The sequence below is a fragment of the Columba livia genome, chromosome 5 (assembly GCF_036013475.1).
Source record: "Columba livia isolate bColLiv1 breed racing homer chromosome 5, bColLiv1.pat.W.v2, whole genome shotgun sequence".
NCBI classification, from domain to species: Eukaryota; Metazoa; Chordata; class Aves; order Columbiformes; family Columbidae; genus Columba; species Columba livia.
Window position 1 is genome coordinate 45,869,372 of NC_088606.1, and position 13,225 is coordinate 45,882,596.

The 13,225-nt window shown below is 38.2% G+C and overlaps 1 protein-coding gene and 1 long non-coding RNA gene across 34 annotated transcripts in view; one reads left to right on the forward strand and one right to left on the reverse strand.

Annotated features, from left to right (window-relative positions):
- The window catches only part of LOC135579595 (uncharacterized), a 40,690-nt gene extending 33,667 nt beyond the window's left edge, over positions 1-7,023 (reverse strand). Inside the window, exons 1-2 of the long non-coding RNA XR_010473036.1 lie at positions 4,900-7,023; positions 4,652-4,823 (exon numbers count right to left, since the gene is read on the reverse strand). This is a non-coding gene — a long non-coding RNA (uncharacterized LOC135579595). The remainder of the gene's footprint in view (positions 1-4,651; positions 4,824-4,899) is intronic.
- LRRC4C (leucine rich repeat containing 4C) overlaps positions 1-13,225 on the forward strand; it is a 611,011-nt gene that overhangs the window by 92,921 nt on the left and 504,865 nt on the right. The gene's annotated exons all lie outside the window — the stretch shown is intronic.

The following is a 13,225-nucleotide window of genomic DNA, read 5'->3' on the forward strand; positions in this document are numbered from 1 at the left end:
TACACAGAGTCAAGGTCTTTTCTGCTTCTCACACCGCCCCACCAGTGAGTAGGCTGGGGGTGCACAAGAAGCTGGGAGGGGACACAGCCAGGACAGCTGACCTCAACTGACCAAAGGGATGTTCCATACAGTATGATATCATGCTCAGCGTATAAAACCGGAGGAAGAAGGAGGAAGGAGGGGACATTTGGAGTAACAGTGCATAGTGGAGCCCTGCTTTCCTGAAGGTGACTGAACACCTGCCTGCCAAAGGGAAGTAGGGAATGAATTCCTTATTTTGTTTTACTTGTGTGTGTAGCTTTTGCTTTACCTATTAAACTGTCTTTATCTCAAACCATGAGTTTTCTCACTTTTACCCTTCTGATTCTCTCTCCCATCCTACTGGGGGGAAGGTGAGTGAGCAGTTGTGTGGTACTTAGTGCAATTTCTTGTTTTGGCTACATAGTGAATTAGATCAGGGAAATAACTTGTTAGGAAAAAAGTAACTTTGCTTAAAGAAATTTACTTTCCAAGTAAATCAGTGAATAGGAAAGAGCATCTTGAATTGGTGTGGATAAAGTGTACAGGTAGGGCTGCACCCGCACTGAGTATAGCAGACTCAGTTTCTTTAAAAAATTCAGAAAGGGTTATGCCAGATTAAATTACAGCAAACTTCAAGCAAGTTTCCTGAAAATCAACACATGTACATCCAATTATGCATTTTTGCAAATATAAGTCTAAATATCCTCTTTTTTTTTTTTAACATCATGATCAGGAAGTAGGGATAGTATGATTTTACTCGTATAGATTTAGAGCTCACTGAATAATGGAAAAGAAGTCTGACTTAGCTCTTTGAAAAGTGATTAAACTAAAACTGTTATGCAGTTTTTTTCATAAAATATAATTCAATTAAAAATATAGTTCGTTTGAAACTGCTTCAGCTTCATCAATGACCTGCATGAAGAGACTGAGTGCACCCTCAGCAAGTTTGCTGATGATACCAAACTGGGTGGGAGGGCTGACACACCAGAAGGCTGTGCTGCCATTCAGCAAGATCTGGACAGGCTGGAGGACTGGGCAGAGAAGAACCTGATGAAGTTTAACAAGGGTGGTGGGAAACAGTCGTCTCCTTTATAACAAGAGATTATAAATGGGTCTCTTAAGTGAATGGCCACATTTCAGTTACTCATTTGTAGCAAATTGTTCGCACACAAGCAACAGCAGAAGTATTAATTACTAAACATTTAAGTAAATTGCTATCTACTCAATAGATTGTCTTACACAATTTTGAATTGTTTTCTTCTGTTTAATGTTATCCTTTTCTTTCTTATTTTCCTAAATTTTCTATGTTATTTCTTCAAATTACTTAATAGCTGGTGTCTTCAAACCAGGCACAGCTGCGTATTAGTTCTTGCTTGCTCTCTCTTTTTTTTAGTGTATCTTTTAAGGTTTTAAAAATTAGCCAGAGATTATATTGCTATCTTCTGCCAATAAAATCTATACACAAATTTTTTACTGTTTCTAAAGTTACTATTAGTAATACGGCTTGAGCTTATATAAAGAAAATTTTATCTAAATCTTTCTCCATTTTGCTGTTTCTTATCACATGGACTGTACAATAATATCTGCAGAACATAGGCTTAACAGGGTGTAATTGATTTAATAATTCAGAGCTCTGACTCCAGCTAGGACAGACCAACACATTCCACTGCAAGTTTAGAATTTAAGTGCTTTTAATGCTGGGGAAAATATATCAAATTTGATGAAAAATATTTTCGAGCAAAGCATTGAATTTGGATCAAGTTCAGCAAAGAGAATGGTGGCCTTTTGCTTTCTTCTTTTGAAGCGAAATTTTTCTCTGAGAAGTTTACTTTATTTCAAAAAAAAAAAAAGCTACTCATGCCTTCCTCCAATATTTTCTTTCAGGATGAACAAAATATTTTTCCATTATGGAAGTTTAAATTTAATTTTTGTTTCATTTTCTAAATAAAGCTTGACACATCTGTCCCTCAACTTTCTGTCCACAGTCATCAAATGAAAAAAAATAAAAATAAAGGAGTTTTACAAAGAGCTCTACTTTACATTAAGCATGAAGCATTGTGCTGAATATACATAGTGCTGATACCTAAAATCATAAATCGGCAAATTGAAGAAACTTCTAAAACTAAATCAATTTACGATTTCACAAGCAAGCACCCTTTATTGATGCATCGGCTCACAGCTCTATCTAGAGTCACTGTGGTATATCCTAGCTAACACCAGCCATGCTGGACATTGTGCCACCTGACTTTCACCACCTCCAGCTAAATGCAATTGTTCTTCATGTCAACTGGCGGGTGCCAAAGGGGAAGTAGAAAGTACACAGTCACCATAAACATCTCTGTTGTAGCAACATTTAATGCCTGTTATGGTCTCACGTCAAAATGAGTAATAGCAGGATTCGCATAATCTTTAAATAAGTCCTCGGATAAATTTTCTATTAGCAATTATGTTCATAGTGGTGACATGCAGATATAAGCCTCCAAGGACTGAGAATATTTAGGAAATTCCAGAGAAATCTTTGAAAAGACATCATGTGGTTCAAAATAAAATGACCGAAGGGACATATTTCCTACTAAAAAACATGTTTTTGTAACTTTACCTGTCAAAGGTCAGGAGTTTCTCTTTGGCTTCGAGGTTGGGATTAGTGCTAAAATCCCTGCAGTTCAAATTAGCAAAATCTCCAAATGATTATGCTGTTTTAATTATAATGATTGCCAAATGTTTAGAATATACCTTCAAATGTTCTAAAATTTGCTTCGTTAGGGGTTGCCAAAGTTTTTAGAGACATACTTTGACACCAGGATTTTCTGCTGATCTCATTGATGTACTTTCTTGTTCTATTCTGTCTTTGAGTTGGTTTGTTAAAGGTGGCTAATTTTGATAACAGTGGTTTAGTGTTTACATTACTTAGGAATTGTGGGGCATTTAATTAGCTAAAGTAATTATTAATAAATACTTAAAGGACCCTTTGTGTGTGTGTTTGTATGTGGAGGTGTGTGTGTGTGCTGTAATGCTCATACACATTTAATTTTAATGATTATAAATATAAAGCTTTTGGCTACCAGAGTAAAAAGCTTTGTGGCAGGGTTCTCATAATATGAGCTACCTTGGAGACTGCAGGAGCAGAAGTCGTCTACACCCCTATAATAATTGGTGAATTTTTGGTAAGCAAATTGCAGTTACAGTGCTTGAATTGGTTTAGGGCACTAGGGAAGACATCTTAAACTCTGTGAAATTTTAATAAATAAGAAAAGGTTTAATTCTGTTTTATACCTACACCCAAAAGATGAATCTGCCAGTGAAATTACTTGTATGTGGTGGAGAACACCATGTTCTGCATCCTTGGCATGGTTTCTTGTAATTTAATTTAACCTTCCATCTGCCTTGCATAGCAGTACACCGAGTCGTGGTTTGCCCAGCTTGTATGCTTTAGCAAGACCAGTACCTAAGACAATATTGGCTCTGTTTTTTTCAAAAATTTTAATTAAGGTTTTCTGGCAAAACTGTAGTCTTAGGGCAAAAGCAGCACTTAATGTTCATTTTCCGTACTTCTTTAAAATATTTATCTTCTTTCTAGTGATGCTTCACCACTCTTTTTTCTTTCATTTTTTTTTTCTCCAGCAGCTTCCTTTCCTCACCAGCAGGTGCCAACTTGGCACCGTGCAGGCTTCCTCTGAACTTGGTGCCATGGCTCTTTCCAAGGCTGTCAAACAGGGAGCTCTTATGTGAGCAAGTGCAGCTGGAATTTTCCTCTTCCTCCTCCTCCTCTCTCCCCACAGCTTTCTCCTGGCTCACTCTGCAGCAGCGGTGCCCCCACAGCCTGCTGAGCTGGAGAGAGTGAGAGCAGTTTTTCTCCTACTAGGAGTAAGCCCCACACACAGCTGGGCAGCATGCCACAGCTAGCTTGGGTAGATGCTTGGTTCAGTTAGGATAGTATGTACAGCAGAGGTCTGTAGCTACATATATCAGCTATGCATCTCTTCCAGCTGAAATGACACACGGAACTGCCACCAGTCTCCCCTCTTACTTGTATTTCTTTCTGAAGCAGCTTTAAAATAAAATTCAGTCTTACTCGTGAACTGCGTAAAAAAACCAAACAAACAAACAAACAAACAAAACCAAAAAACAACAACAACAACAAAAAAACCAATAAGCTTCTGCCATAGCTGATGAGACAGCTGATATCATTAATCTATTCAAGAGGTAATAACAACAGTGATTTTGAAACTGTTTACTGCTTTTAAAATGTAATAAAATGGCACTACTGCCTGTTGGAATTTAACTGTCCTCTTATTGTATCTGAACTACTAAAAATGGCACTGTGAAGCTTATCTTATTAAGGAAATAAGCTGTTCAAGCACAAGAAAAATACAAAAAGGATATATTGTCACTTGCCACAAAGTGGCTCTATTTTACTGCAAAGTTTTGTTATGTCTTACTCATTATTAACTAAAATATCTTTACAGTAGATCTGCATATGGTTATTTCAAAAGTGTTAATATTAGCTTTAATATAAACACTAGTATTAGCATGAATTTAGCATTAGCATTTAATATTAACATTAATACAAGCTTTAGTATTGAGTTTTGGAGAAGATAGAACAGAAGTTACAAAGATGTAAATGACCTACCCAAGGTTTTATAACAAATCTGTTGTAGAGAAAGGAGAGATGAGTATCCAGACAGTGCTGGTGGTCTTGTACAAAGAGACTGGACAATGTCTGGAAAGTCAATCCGTAACACGTTTCTTGTCATCTCTGTCCCTTGTTCTTTCTTTCCCACATGGTAATTGGAGGAGAGAGGCTGGGGAGAAAAATAAAAAATTAGTAACTTCAAAAATTTCTCAGAATGCACAGATGCTAGTGTGAAGCTTGCATACCTGTAATATAGGAAACCAGTGCAGTCTCGGTGAGATAAAATCTGGAACATCAGGAGAAGCCCCAATACCAAGAAAAAACATATGTTAAAGTGCAGCTCGTGTATTATGTGTCTCTGTATGGATTGTTGTTAGTGATGAATAAATAATAGGATATGCAGAATCTCAGGACAGTATCTACTGTCCTGTGAAAGTGCTTGTACTGGAGATGTCACCTGGACATAGGCTCCTGGGGTGGCACTCACAGAGTTTCAGAAATCTTTAGCTGCGTCCTGTTGAAACAAAATACAGCTGTGTCCTAAGAGCAAGCAACATGCTGATGCAGTCAGTCTGCCAGCTGAAGCATTCTGCTTTAGACATGCTCACACTTTCCTAAGGAACAAGATCACTTAGTGTTCATTTATTGTTGCTTCCTTGGCTGCACATGCAGATTTGATCTTCTGAATATTTAGAGGGACACAGTGTGCAGGCAATGACAAAGAGGGTTGCTGTTCTGGGTTTGACAGATTACTCCCTTGAATTGCACCTCCCTCACTGCCACCCTTCACCACAGCTCTCTTTAATTTTCTAGTTTTCTTCTCTGCATCTGATTAAGAAGCAAGGCTTTCTTTGTGGAGAATTTACAGTGCTATATTTTAATCTTAGTGTTGTCTGAGCTGTGTATTGTTAAGTGTGTGTAAAGGTATTACTTAAGGGCATGCATCACACTGCTTTAGCTGTGCAGTATTTCAAATAAGTTGTATAGTTTAAAACAGGAGGGAATTAGTTGGCTTTTTAATTTTCCTTTCTTATATGCTATTAAATTTTTGTCTGGCTAATCCTACAGAGAAGTTAATCACTTTAGTTTCCTGAGGACTATCACGTTATAGTACAACTAAACTGTTTTGTGAGACAAGCAGAGAACAGAGGACATGACATCACTGTTATGCAAGGCTTTGCCGTGACATGTCTCCAAAATGAGACGAAGCAGGGAGAGGAACAACAACCAAAAATAACAAAACCAAAAAACCACACCATAACACCAAAGAAACCCCAGCAACAATAATATCATTTTTCCCACTGTTGCTGTCTTGTCAGATCTGATGATTTACCTAATATTTGGATACATAACTGAACAATTCCATTATGTGTTTAGAGCTGGGTCACGCTCAGATACACACAAGTCTGAAATGAATTCTGTAAAAGTTAATGATACTTACTTGTACACAAATGTTGCAAGCATGGCCAGGGCAACACACATAATCATACAAACAGATAAACAAGGAAATTAATGGATTAATCGATCACAGGCATGGAAGAGACTGCTCTGCCTATGCATTTTTATATCTCAAGAATCAAACTGCAAAGTATTCAGAGAAAGCACATTCACATTGTCATAGTTAAGTCTTTGGATTCTGCAGACAGAAATGATGGGAATCTCTTCCTTCACCTCTTAGACCATGTCAGTGTTAGTACTCTTATTCCTAGGAAATTACATTTTGTTTCAAGACTTATTTTTTCTGTTATGCTTTGCTTGTAAGAACAGGAAAACCTCTATATGACTGTGTGTATTTCATTCATAGGTCTACCTAAGGAGACGTGAAACTGTGTCTCACCTTGCTTTTGGATCAAATGGGCTCTATCCTTGCATTATAAGACTTGTTTTTCAGTCTCCAGGTCATTTTTGGGGGGCTGTTTTAGTTTTGGAAGTTATTGATTTTTCTGGAAGGCTGAATACCAGCATTGCTGGTCAGAACACCACTACAGTGTGTTACTGATATAGCTTTCACACTTAATAGTCTCTTTTTACTCACTCAAGAATCTCAGTAACTTGTCTTTGGTTCAATAATCAATTTTCAAATATTAAATAGAGCTTCACTGAATAATTCCATATCAGACTATTTGGAATAACTCAAGAATATATGCCCACTAATAGGTACAATGTAAGACATCGTGAATCTGTGTTTAATCCATCTACTGTGAGAGAAGAATTGCATAGGTTTTCAGCAGTTTTAGAGTCATCATAAAGAATACATGGTCATGTATAAACCATGAGGCAACAGAGAAAGGTTAGATGAGTATAAGGTACCATTATGGTATCATACAGTGGTGTTTCTGCTAAGCTTTATACTAGATGTGCTACTTGGTTAAAATCATATGACCTGTTAAACTAGTTGTAGCAAAGAACCTGGTTTTACAACTCTCCTGGAATTTTCTAGGAGCCAGAAAATACTGCGTTCCTGTATCACTGCTGCAGAAGAAAGAATAAGCGTCACTGATCTTGATAGTGGGCGCCACATACTGGAAAAGTTAACACCTTCTTTCAACACCTGTCAGGAGCACTGCTTAAATCAATTCCTAATGGACAGAACCTGACCAACAAATGAAAATTATAGCTTATTTGATTGCTCTTGCTGGGTTTCCCTTTCCTCTTTTATATGGTTCTCTGCTTTCCTTCCTGAAATTCGTTACTGCCATGACAGCAAATGGTTTGAATGAAAGGACAGTTCACTCTGATTTAATTTTCTAGATGGTCTTGTATTGTGTTTTCCATCTCACAAAACAATATAAATAATAAAAAATACATTATAATGTTTTTGCAATAGATTGAATCCCCACTGTAAAAATCAACCTTGTTTCTGAGCAGAAATCTAACTTACTCTCCTGATAGACATTGTGGAAGTAGGTAGTATTGTTGTTATTGTTGCTATTATTATTGTTTTATTAGATGTTTTGTGCCTTGGGGATAGGAGTATAAGGTGGCAGTTGCTACGGAAACTAGTTTGAAAAACGTTATTGAGGATCAGTGAATCTGCTTGTAGGACATCTGTCGCTGTGGACATAAATTAGATCTATCCTCATTAGTTAGGTACTCTCTTCGAGGAGGGAGGGAGGCAGTGTTAATCTGACATTTTCCATATTTGACAGAGAGATTTTCTTGTGCAATTCTCTGGTTTACAAGAACAGTGTGGTTGTTAATGGAGTCAATGTTTTCATTACTTTCTTCTTGTTATATATCCTGATGCTGAGTAAAGATTGTTTTTCCAAGATGCTACTGGAGAAAATTAGCTTTTTGTTTGTTTTTAATTCCATAAATACTGGTGGTATATATTCCACAAAGACAAGGTGGTAAATTTGTATGACAGAATACAGACTTTTTTCCTGTGATAGAATTCTGCATCCTTATGAGTAGGTCCTTGGGGTGATAATTCAGTTGTTTCATAGCTATAGTTGTTCTGCCTCATTAGTTTTATACCTCCATCTACTCTTCCTGTAGCTCCTCTATGCATAAAATAGAGAATCCATGTTAATCAGCCAGTGTCATCTTAGCCTGTTTCTGCTTTTGGGAAGCTGAATGTGGGCTCTTAATTCTGTATTTTTCATCAGTTTCTCATAAGAAGTTTCAGCAATATACAGTTTTCTTCCTAGGGAAAGGGTGGTTGTTCTCTCTTAATGTCTTAGTGTGATCAGAAACTTCATATTCATATGCAGCTTATTTTTTATTTTCCAAACATTCTTTCAAGGGATATTATTTAGGACTGAGCTCGATTAACATAACCTATTGATGATACGTTTTGTCTACATCTTCTCATTCCAGGTTCTTTTGGTTAGTAATTTTTTGCTTTGGCCCACTGGGGAAGTAGGTATTTCCTATGTGGTTTTCTTGGTATATTTTAAGTCTGTCTCCATTCTTCATTATTTCTGTCCTTTCATTTTTTTTTTTTTTTTTTTTTTGTCATTTGTATCTTTCTGGTTAGTAAGATCAGCATGTTGATTGTCAGCAATTTTTATTGGGAGGGGAGAAGCTAATCCTGAATCACCCTCTAGTTAGAAATATCATTAAAAAAAAATACTGTAGGGCTTCCTAATCAAGACAGGAAAGGGAGCAAGTGCTTTCTCCTTTTATAAGGAGATAAAAGGAGATAATTATCCTAGAAAGCTGAGGCCAGCCAAATTTAAATAAGAAAAGGATACTTTTTAACATGATTAGCTGCTAAATAAACTGTCATGGAAGATGTATTTTCTTATCCTTTGATGTAATTTATATTACTTTTAGAAAATATGGCTTAGCCAAATACAAGTTAAACTTTCGTTAAATGCAAACTAGTGAGTTCACCGTAAATTGGTGACACATAGGAAGTCAGACTAGTTTGAATGCTCTCTTCATTCTCAGTTTTATAAATCAATATCACTGCAGTTTTCCCTCATTTCCCTCTCATTCATTTTATAGTTGACAAGATGAAACTGACCAGAAGTAGTGTTTTGGTAGAATAGATTTTGTTGCTAGCTTGTGTATTGAAAATATTACATACCATTTGTAACAACTGATGAGAACTAACAGAAAAGTATTTGAGTTGAATGTAGGAGACTGACACTATCTGTACATTTCTATAGCAACTTGTTAAATTGCAAACCTGTTGGCTGTGAACAAATGGCACTGTAGCTTTGCTACCATGGTGCCACTTCGTTAGATCTGTGTGTGTCCAGTTGTTACTGTACCTTGTCATCCCAGCTGAGATTTCATTCCTGTAAGCAGGTTTTGCACATGGTGATTTTTTGAGGATCTGGATAGCTGCTTACTCTAAAGCAACCAGATCTGGCGAAGTAATTTCATTGTGAATGAGCCAATAGGCATGAGATTCTTAAAATATTTTATTGCTTGGTACAGGGCTGGACTAGTTTAACTGAAACTGAATAGCTCTATCTCTATTTCTGATTCTTTCTACTAGTGCATTCAGCTTGTTTTGGTGCAAGTCTTCCTACCCTATTACTTTTTTTTTTTTTTTTTTTTAATTTTCTGTGCTGATAAGGTTGCAGGAGGAAAACATTCTAAATAGTAAAGAGTGGAAACTGAATAACAGGATTAACCAATTTTTGACATTTCCATTGTAAACCTTTGTGTTTAATGACTATATGTGCAAGTTCAATTTGATGTTGGTTCAAGATGAAACTTACCTGCTATGATTGTTCAAATGTAATTTCTCTACACCTCTGTATTATGTTAGCTGATATAGTTGTTGACTGAATGAATTTTAATCACCAGACATTCATTTAATCTATGCTATTTTAAATTTTATAATTGATTTAAATGATTCAGACTTGAGCAGTTTGTTTGCATAAGCATAGTTTTGGTCTTTCAGTTCTTGGACCAGTTTATGTCAAATGTTCCTACAACTGCATACTGCAGTTAGAAATCTGTGTCTGATTGCAGCATGCTTCTCATACTTGCTCCAATGCTCCAGTGCAATGTATGTTTACTAGGAAGATTAGTAAGTAAGTGAAGTGAGAGATCTGTTCATTCTATTGTATATTGCAAAATAACTTTATTGGATTTTTATGTCCACAGTTGTTTGAAGAACAATAGAATCCAAATAAGGAACACTACTGATTTGAGGGATAAATACAAACACTATTTTTTTTTCCTGCTGCAATTTTAAGATAGACTTAGGAAATTGCTTTCAGTTGATCTTTGCAGAGCAGCCTGAGACCTTCATGAATCTTTTGTTACAAATTTACTTATACACATCTACACACACGCCCACACACAAACACATACAAGTATGATCTTTCAGTTAATACCTTTTCTTGAATACTGTTTTCAGTGGCTTAGTTATATATATGTTTTGAGGACCATCCCATTTAGGAATATCTTTGTAAGAAAAAAATCTACTATCTTACTTAAAATGTTTTCTTGAAACGATTTACAAAGGACAGGCGATATTTATCCTTTATTCAGTTTGTTTGGCTCATGTTTTTTACAACATGTTTAACCAGTGATTGATGGCCCTTGATATGTTTTGTGACTTATCTCAAAATCATCCACATTTTGGTATGGAATATGAGGTAGAAAGCCCCTGAGTACAACTTTACATCTACCTTGTGCTTCCTACTAATAAAATTATTAGGAGCAGCATTTGCTCCTATTGTAGTCAGTGGCTTAAAGCACTGCAGACTCCTGTGTGATTCTATCTACACAGGGATTTCAGATAAACTCTGGAGGGTTTATAAACCCAAATGTCACTGGAATTCTATTGAAGCTTCTGACAATCTCAATCATCTTTCTGTGTCCTACTTCACTGTCAGTTTAAAACAAAACAAAACAAAAACAAAAACAAAAAAAAAAAAAAGAAAAAGAGCAAAGAGGGAAACAGAAAGCCCCTCACACTTTATGATTTGTGCTTGGTTACTATAGTGATGAATCCTGCATGAAATCCCACACAGTTCTGACTGGAATCCAGACTTGCAGATACTTGTCAGAAAAGAAAACATAGAAAGATAATAAATTCAGTAGTATAATATTGAATGGTGGCGTAAACCAAATCTATTTGGATGAAATCACCTGCGTTTTAATCTGGATCTTAGGATCATAGGATCATAAACCAGTTTGGGTTCGAAGAGGCCTTAAAGATCATCTCGTTCCAACCTCCCTGCCATGAGACACTTTCCACTAGACCAGGTTGCTCAAAGCCCCATCCAACCTGGCCTTCAATACATCCCAAGATAGAGCATCCACAGCTTCTCTGGTCAACCTGTTCAAGTCTCACCACGTTCATGGTGAAGAATTTCTTCCAAATATCTAATCTAAACCTACCCTCTTTCAGTTTAAAGCCATTATCCCTCATCCTATACCTACATGTTCTTGCAAAAAGTACCTCTTCAGCTTTCTTGTAGTTCCCCTTTAGGTACTGGAAGGCTGCTGTAAGATCTCCCCAGTGTCTTCTGCAGGCTGAGCAACCCCAGCTCTCTCAGCCTGTCTTCACAGGAGAGGTGCTCCATGCCTCTGATCATCTTTGTGGCACTCCTCTGGACTCGCTTCCACATGTCCTTGTCATTCTTATGTTAGGGGCCCAGAGCTGGATGCAGTACTCCAGGTGAGGTCTGACAAGAATGGAGTAGAGGGGGGAGAATCACCTCCCTTGATGTGCTGGTCACGCTTCTTTTGATGCAGCTCAGGATATGGTTGATTTCTGGGCCAGAAGTGCACATTGCCAGCTCATGTTGAGCTTCTTGTCCACCAACACTCCGAAGTCCTTCTCCTCAGGGCTGCTCTCAATCCATTCTTTGCCTGCCTGTATTTGTGCTTGGGATTGCCCTTACCCATGTGCAAGGGCCTTGCACTTGGCCATGTAGAGCTTCACACAGACTCGCCTCTCAAGCCTGTCAAGGTCCCTCTGGATGGCATCTCTTCCCTACAGTGTGTCTACCATACCACGCAGCTTGGTGTCATGGGCAAAGTTGCTGAGGGTGCACTCAGTCCTACTGTCCATGTCACTGACAAAGCTGTTAAGCAGAGCCAGTCCCAATACTGACCCCTGAGGAATGCCACTCATTACTTGTCTTCACAGAATCGTAGAATAGTTTGGGTTGGAAGCAATCTTCGAAGGTCATCTAGACCAACACCCCTGCAAGGAGCAGGGACATCTTCAACTAGGTCACATTGCTAGGAGCCCCGTCCAGCCTGGCCTTGAATGTTTCCAGGGATGAGGCATCTACCACCTGTGCTAGTGTTTTACCACCTTAATTGTAAAAAATTTCTTCCTCATGTCTAGTCTGAATCTCCTCTCTTTCAGTTTAAAACCATTTCTCCTTGTCCTGTTATAACACGCCCTGCTAAAATGTCTGTCCCCATCTTTCTTACAGGCTCCTTTTAAGTACTGAAAGGCCACAATAAGATCTCCCAGGAGCCTTCTCTTGTCCAAGCTGAAGAACCCCAACTCTCTGTGCCTGTTCCCATAGCAGAGGTGTTCCATCCCTGTGATCATCTTGGTGGCCTCCTCTGGACCCCCTCCAACAGGTCCATGTCTTTCCTCCACTGAGGGCTCCAGAGCTGAATGCAATGCTCCTGGTGGGGTCTCACCAGAGCAGAGTAGAGGACAGAATCACCTCCCTCGACCTGCTGGCCACCCCTTTTTGATGCGACCCAAGATATGATTGGTCTTCTGGGCTGCAAGCGCATATTGGTTGCTCATGTCTGGTCTTTTGTCCACCAGTACACCCAAGTCCTTCTCTGCAGGACTGCTATCAATCCCTTCATCCTCCAGCCTGTTTTGATACTGTGGGTTGCCCCTAGTCAAGCGCAGAACCTTGTCCTTGTTGAATTTTATGAGGTTTGCTTGGACTTTGAGCTGTTGGCTGCAACACTTTGAGTGTGACCATCCAGCCAATTCCTTATCCACTGAGTGACCATCTGGCAGGTCCATGTCTCTCCAATTTAGAGGCAAGGATGTCATGTGGGACAGTGTCAAATGCTTTGCACAGCTCCATGCAGATGATGTCATTTACTCTTCCCTTATCCACCAATGCTGTAATCCTGCTGTAGAAGGCCACCAAATTTGTCAGGCATGATTTG